Raw genomic sequence first — 7,001 nt, 5'->3', positions numbered from 1 at the left:
TCATGAGAGAAATATTAAATTCATCTCCACGTTTTTCATATTACAAAAGGGCTCTAAGTCTGGAAAAAACAACCTGCGCCGTGTAAATCATTTCCCTAATCCAGTCCCTTCCAGTGTCTGACTGAACTAATGGAATTTAAAGGTAGGTGTTTCAAAAGAAATATTTCGTTTACATGTTCCCAAGACTGGTATTAATTCTTTCATCACATCTGTTCAACCTGCTTGCCATTGCCAGCATGAGAAAGAGACGGAAAACATGGGGAAAGATATAATTTCTTAATAAAACATGGTGTACACATTCTCTTGGAAAGATGGCTGCCTTTCAGAAAAACAGTGAATCCATATTTTGTCTTGATTTTCCTCCAGCAGGCCTAATTTACCACGTCAGTCACACGCTGCTCTCTCACTAGAAGCCTTCTAGGGATTTTAAATAAGTTTTTTGTTGTGGTGGTGATTAAGAGCTTGTTTGGTTTTCAATTATTTGTATGTCCATTTAAAAATTAAGTACCCTTTGGGTCATGTCCTTGTGGGTAAATGGAAAGCAAAATCATTCTGAAATCGTAAATTTGAGATGCAGAAGTTTCCTGGCCTGGAGAGAACCAAGCCGTTCTCACTTCTGTACAAATCTTCATTCTGTCACTGACTTCAAACGCTCGGTTCGCCCCGTCAGAAGCCTGAAGGCAAAACCGGGGGATTCCTGCGTTCTGCCCCTCCCCGGGCCCTTCCTGCACTTTCCATTCACGCGGCCCCAATAAACATTCCTGGAGGTTAGGATGAGTTGGTCAGTGTTGGAGACCCGGAATAAAATGTTCGCTTTCTTCTGTAAATGAATCTAAAAATAATCATTTGGCTTTATCTGTCCAGTGAGAGGAAGTGAGCTTTGCGCCTCACCCCTGGTTTCATTTACATTATACAAATGACAAGCCGTTTACCCTAGTTTATCAGATAATCCCCGCTGCTTTCTAAACAAACATTCCAGCCACTCTCCGAGTTCTTTCTCTCCACTGGCCTTGATGTCTCGTCTGGGGTCTGGACTCAGGGGCTCAGCCCGTCCTCCCCATCAGGAAGAGACGGTCCCCGTGAACACTCCGTTCTCCCTCCATCCCGTACCAGGTCGTTTCCTTGTTCAAACCAATAATGAAATACTCCTCTTCCTGGAATCTTGGATTTACTACCCTTCCTAACAACTTTCAACAATCCCAAGGAAAGAAAAATGGGATTGCAGGGTGCTTTGAGCACGGAATTACAGCTTTCCTCTGGTGTAGTATTAAAGATTTTAACGTTTGTGACCGTGAGAGTAATATGCGTTCCCTTTATCAAAATGAAAAAATACTGAACATCGTAGACAGGAACAAAAGCCACTCCTGGTGTTTTGTTTGTTTTGTCTTGTGGCTGTGGCGTTCCTGCTTCAGTTTCTGAGAAACACCCCACATCCTTTGCAGACATGTTAGGCAACATGTTGCCTGTTTGGTGTTTTAAAACGCGCTGAGAGGGTGTCTGCATGCTGCCCTCCCATCCCCCCGTGTTGATTTGGCCCTTCTGTCCTGGGTTGAGAGGTGGCAGCAGGCATTTAAACTCCTCGGGAGTTAACCTGAGCAGAGTTAAGGAGGCCTGTTCTATAGTAATTCATCCTTTAGTTTTTGTGCCATCGCCCTCTATGAAAATCACTTTTACCTACAGAAACGAAGCATTGGTAGAATGACCCTAGAAAACTGAGCATAGGTATTTAAAGGGGGACGGGGAAGACGTTAAGTTTAGGGAACAGATGGATAGGAAAGTGACTCTCCCTGTGTCTACAAAATATAAATTTATCCTGAAGACCGGGAGTTAAAACAATCCTGCACGTTACTGCGGGCACTCAGTGGGGTCATGGTTAAGTGGCTACCTTGATGAAGAGATTGGTCATGATGTGGTGTGTCTCTCTGAAGAAAGCCATGGGATTCTTTCCTGAATCAAACTCTGAAGAGTGGAATTTCAAAAAATTTTTCTGTTTTTAATAGGGAGAAATCAAGAATTGACTTTGGAAAGTGCTCTTTTGACTTTACAAATTAAAAAAAAAAATTTTTTTTTAATTTATTTATTCATTTGGTAGAGAGAGAGAGAGACAGAGGGAGCACAAGCAGGGGGAGAGGCAGAAGCAGATTCCCCCCTGAGCTCAAACCCAGGAAACACACCCCCCCCCATCATGACCTGAGCCAAAGGCAGACACTTAACCATCTGAGCCACCCAGGCGCCCCTGGACTTTACAAATTTTTTATTCAATTTATACAAGTTCTTTGTATGGTCAAAACACAACGACTGAGCAATTCCAAATTGGGAGAAAAACAAGGGGCAAGAGTAGGACAACTATTAAGACCAGAGTTGTTTTTTTGTTGTTTTTTTTTTAAAGATTTTATTTATTTATTTGACAGAGAGAAATTACAAGTACACTGAGAGGCAGGCAGAGAGAGAGAGAGAGAAGGAAGCAGGCTCCCTGCTGAGCAGAGAGCCCGATGTGGGACTCGATCCCAGGACCCTGAGATCATGACCCGAGCCGAAGGCAGCGGCTTAACCCACTGAGCCACCCAGGCGCCCCAAGACCAGAGTTTTAAGGCAAAATATTCCTGAGTATAATCATGCAGTTCAAGTAACAGTGACCTAAAATCCCAACTGATAATCGTTTCTGTTGAAGTTACAAACAAAAGACATATACGTGCTAATTTAACATCAACAAATTAACAACGAGATGCACTACTTTGTGAAATAGCAGGCATAATGAAGTAATGAAGAGAAAACATTTGTTTTGCACACCAAAATTTCTCACTTCAGTGACTTTGTAACAAATTCGCTCAAAAAGAGTCTCCTCTCTCCTCCTGTTTACTTAGGGAACACCCTGGCTATTACTTTTTCTTGCTTACGCTTCTTTGAAAGTTATTGATTGACTATTCACTGTCTTGATAACCTCTTCGTATCTGATTCCAAAGACTTAGCCAACATCAACTTGGACACTCCTTTTAGTAACCTCAGGTTTATCTGTCAACTCTCTTCAGTGATGTATAGGTTCTCTGAAAAGGAAAGGAATGTCAGATAAGGAATGATGGTTGTTAAGTAACCATATCCTTTAGGATTTAACCTAAAAAAGCAAGACACCTGTGTGAGGTCTACAGTTGTGCACAACAGCATTTTTTTCTTCTGGAAAAGTAACTAGTTCCATGTAAGGATGTGGAGTGGAAGTAGTGCACTTGGGCCCTGGATCTGGTGTCTGAACAAACTGAAGAGGGACCAAGATTCCACTCTGCACTGTTGTTTGGTCAGATGAAGAGAAGGAAGGAAAAAAGGGACACAGGCTATCACTGTTCGCAGGGAAAAGCAGCTTTCAAAAGTAAAAGAGGAGAAAGTTTGGGTGGAACTGGAGTGCTAAGAAGCTTGAGTGGGTCAATGAAAGACATTGCAGGATGGGTGGCCGGTGGGAATACACAAAAAGCAGGAGAGCCTCGAAGACCCTCGAGAAAATTCTTTGAGCTGAGACAGTGCATCTTCCTTGCTCACCTGAGTCTCTTACTCATCTGTTTATCACAGATTCTGTCCTAAGAGTTGAGCTGAAATGGAGTGAGACATAAAAAGTCGAATGGGTAAAACTCCCACAGGGATGGTGCAAAACACCTGGCTGGAGATGGGGCTTGGATATGGTAACTTGTATTTAGGCAACCCTTACTCCCCATCCCCCTGTGACTTGCATGGGTCTTGGCAGACTCAAGGAAAACATCTGGAACCCTATTTGCAGTCTGGATTCAGGTATGTGCTGATGAGCATGAGCAATGGTGCCAAACTGCAGAAGAAACCATGGAAGGCCTTAGAAGAAACACCATAATGAGAAAGAAGTTCTGCAGCGTGGACCAGTTGCAAAAACAGGTCCAAAGAAAGGGGGCACCATGGACCCAAGCACAGAGTGAAATTGAACTTGAATCTATCCTGACCTAACTCTCAGAAATTCCCTGTATGTGTGAGGCAAAAGAAGGCTATATGTAGCTGTGGATTACGAAAGTAAGACGTGTTAAGTCACTAAACCTCTCGTAGATCCCAAAGTATGTAAGAATGTCAAACACAGGGACCAGAGTTCCTAGAGTGTTAGACGTTAAAAGCAGGAAGCAGCACGATGATTCAGGTGGTCTGAGCACAGTAGGGATGTTGTGCTGGGACAGTGCTATCCCTGGGGTCAGTCTGAGTAACATGGGAATTTAGGTACAGCAGAACAGATAATGGCAGGTAGTGGTATAAATAAATGGAAGGAGAGGCCTGGGTGGCTCATTCTGTTGAGCATCTGACTCTTGGTTTCAGCTCAGATCGTGATCTCAGGGTTGTGGTGATGAGCCCCATGTTGGGCTTCACACTTAGTGAAACATCTCCTGGAGAGTCTCTCCCTCTTACCCTCCCTCCCTCTCTGCTCCTCCCCTCACCTGCATTCATGCTCTTTCTCTCTCTCTCTCTGTCAAAATAAACAATTAAAATCTTAGAGAGAGAAAAAGAAAGGAGGGAAGCAAGAAAGGGAAGCAGTTGAGATTCAGTCAAGTTGGGTTGTTGGTAAAAATGTCAATTTGACCTTGCCTAAGAATCATAGGCTGTTAGGACGCAGAGATATTTGTATTGACATAAATTAAATTGTTGGAAAACAGGAAGTATGTTTAGTCACCTAGGGCTACCTTACTGAAATACCACAGACTGGCTGGCTTAAACAACTGAAATTTGTTTTTTACAGATCTGGAGGCCAGAGGTCCAAGATTAAGGTGTTAGCAGGATTGACGTCCGGTGAGTCCTTTCTTCCTAACTTGTACATGGCAGCCTTCTTGCCTTCTTGCTATGTCTTCACACACCTTTCCTCTGTATGTGCACAAACACTGAGTAAGTTCTAGTGTCTCTTCCTGTTCTTAAAAGGACGCCAGTCCCATTGGATCAGGGCCCCACCCATATCACTTCCATTAACCTTAACTCCTTCCTTAAAAGCCCTATATTCCAATCTAGCTACTTTGGGAATTAGGGGTTCAACATGGGAATTTGGGGGGAACAGAAATCAGTACATACCAAGGAGCCAGAATGGATCTTCATGAATGAATCTAGGAAAAGGGAAAGATCCAGAGTTCTACCACCTACCCGGGGGCTAAAGATGACCAATGACCTTCAAGTGCTTATGTATGACCTACGTATATGGAAGGCTTGTACATAAGAAAAGCAGCAGGTAAAGGCCACATGGGTGGCTCAGTTGGTTAAGCACCTGCCTTCGGCTCAGGTCATGATCCCAGGATCCTGGGATTGAGTCCCACACCAACCTCTTTGCTCAGTGGGGAGTCTGCTTCTTCCTCTACCCCTACTCTGGTTGTGCTCTCTCTCTCTCTCAAAGGGAGAAATAACATCTTTTAAAAAAAAAAAAAAAGGAAGGAAGGAAAAGAAAAGCAACAGGTAAAACGCCCATTCCACTTTCTTGGACTTTACAAAAAAATGGTCTTGATTCACCCCATAGTCTAGTGGGTATTAAATCAAATGGAATTTTCATCTCCTACACCTACATTTTATTTATCACATGATAAATAATTTTTTTTCTGGGATAAATTTTGCAAACTTTATAATCAAGTCCTTTGAAAGTATAGAAGAAAAAAATTGAGGCAGTTTGTGAATTCTGACCATCGTGAATTTTCTTTGAATTAAAGACTGTGTTCTAGATCAGATTTATACTGCTGTCTACTGTGTGACTATTCTTCAGAGGGAAAATTTGTTTTTATACAAATAAAAACATGAATGTGATATCAGTCTATTACACTGTGGGCTTATAAAAATACTATGACTTTTTAATGATTTTTTTTCAGGAGAAAAGAAAAACCAAAAATATGCCAACATTTCAGTACTCAGTTGATTTTTCTCCAAGAACAAGTCGAGCAGCATAGATTTAATTTTAGTATATAATAATAATGTGAGTTAAATGTGGCTCAAAGTACTGCCCTTTCCCATACCAAATGAATACTCACTGTCTTTGATATGTTCTCTTTTAGTAGCTGCCTATCATAGGTCGACAGTGTGTCATTTAGACTAGACTGTAGGCAATAGAAACCAGTTCTGACTTAAGCAAAAAGGGAATTTGTTAGATGAAAAGGACAAATCATAGAATTGAAGACAAGCTGCTGGTCGTGGAAAGGGTAGGTTGCAGAGTAGATAGGTTTTAGGACTCCACAGCACATGCCCCAAAAGCCATTCTCGTTAGCATGTCACTGTTGGTATAAATCCCAGCCTCCAAAGCCAAGCTTCTCCTAAAAAGAATCAGGTTAGCAAAACTTGGGTCAGATGTCCATTTGATTAACAAGTCCCTCGATGGTACACCTGATGAGGAAGTATGGGGTGCCGTTAGAAGGGAATAGGCAAAGAAAAGCAACAGATGCCCCCTAGGAACAACTACCAGAATTATACTTGTGTTGAATATTGATTGTGGAAAAAAGGAAGTATTAGAATTGACAACAGAAGAATTTCCTGCTGACTTTGTTTCCCTAAATGACTTCCAAGTAGATCGTCCACCTCTGAGTACATGGTAATGAAACCCCAAAATAAGGATGTTGTATAATGGCCGGAGATGTCTGCTTACCTAGCTGCCTTTAAATGCTGGCTTCATACGTGCCTCCTCTGGAGGATGTACATGCCCTTCCCTGGCTTTATAATGTTGCTGCCATCCCTTTATCATCTTTCTGGTTTCCAGTATGATCTTCATTCGTTCCCCGTTTCCCCAAAAATTACTCACCAGCCTGAGTACCCTAACAACATGGACCAACAGTAGTGGTGACTGTGTTTTAGTGTCTCATGAAACAACCGTCTTTATTACCGTGGAAGCAACATTCCAGTCTGTTCTCTAATCCTTGGTGCCCAGGCCCTGTCACCTTAGCTACTGTTGCTAGACTCCATTTTCATCTGACTGTATAGACAGCTCCCAGCAAAATCTAATTTTTGTGAAGCAATCAAGAAAGGTCTAGGTACAGACGAAGCCT

Source organism: Mustela putorius, unplaced genomic scaffold (genome assembly GCF_011764305.1).
Source record: "Mustela putorius furo isolate JIRA1106 unplaced genomic scaffold, ASM1176430v1.1 tig00001059_pilon_pilon_pilon, whole genome shotgun sequence".
Lineage (NCBI taxonomy): Eukaryota > Metazoa > Chordata > Mammalia > Carnivora > Mustelidae > Mustela > Mustela putorius.
Note: the sequence above shows the minus strand (reverse complement) of the source record.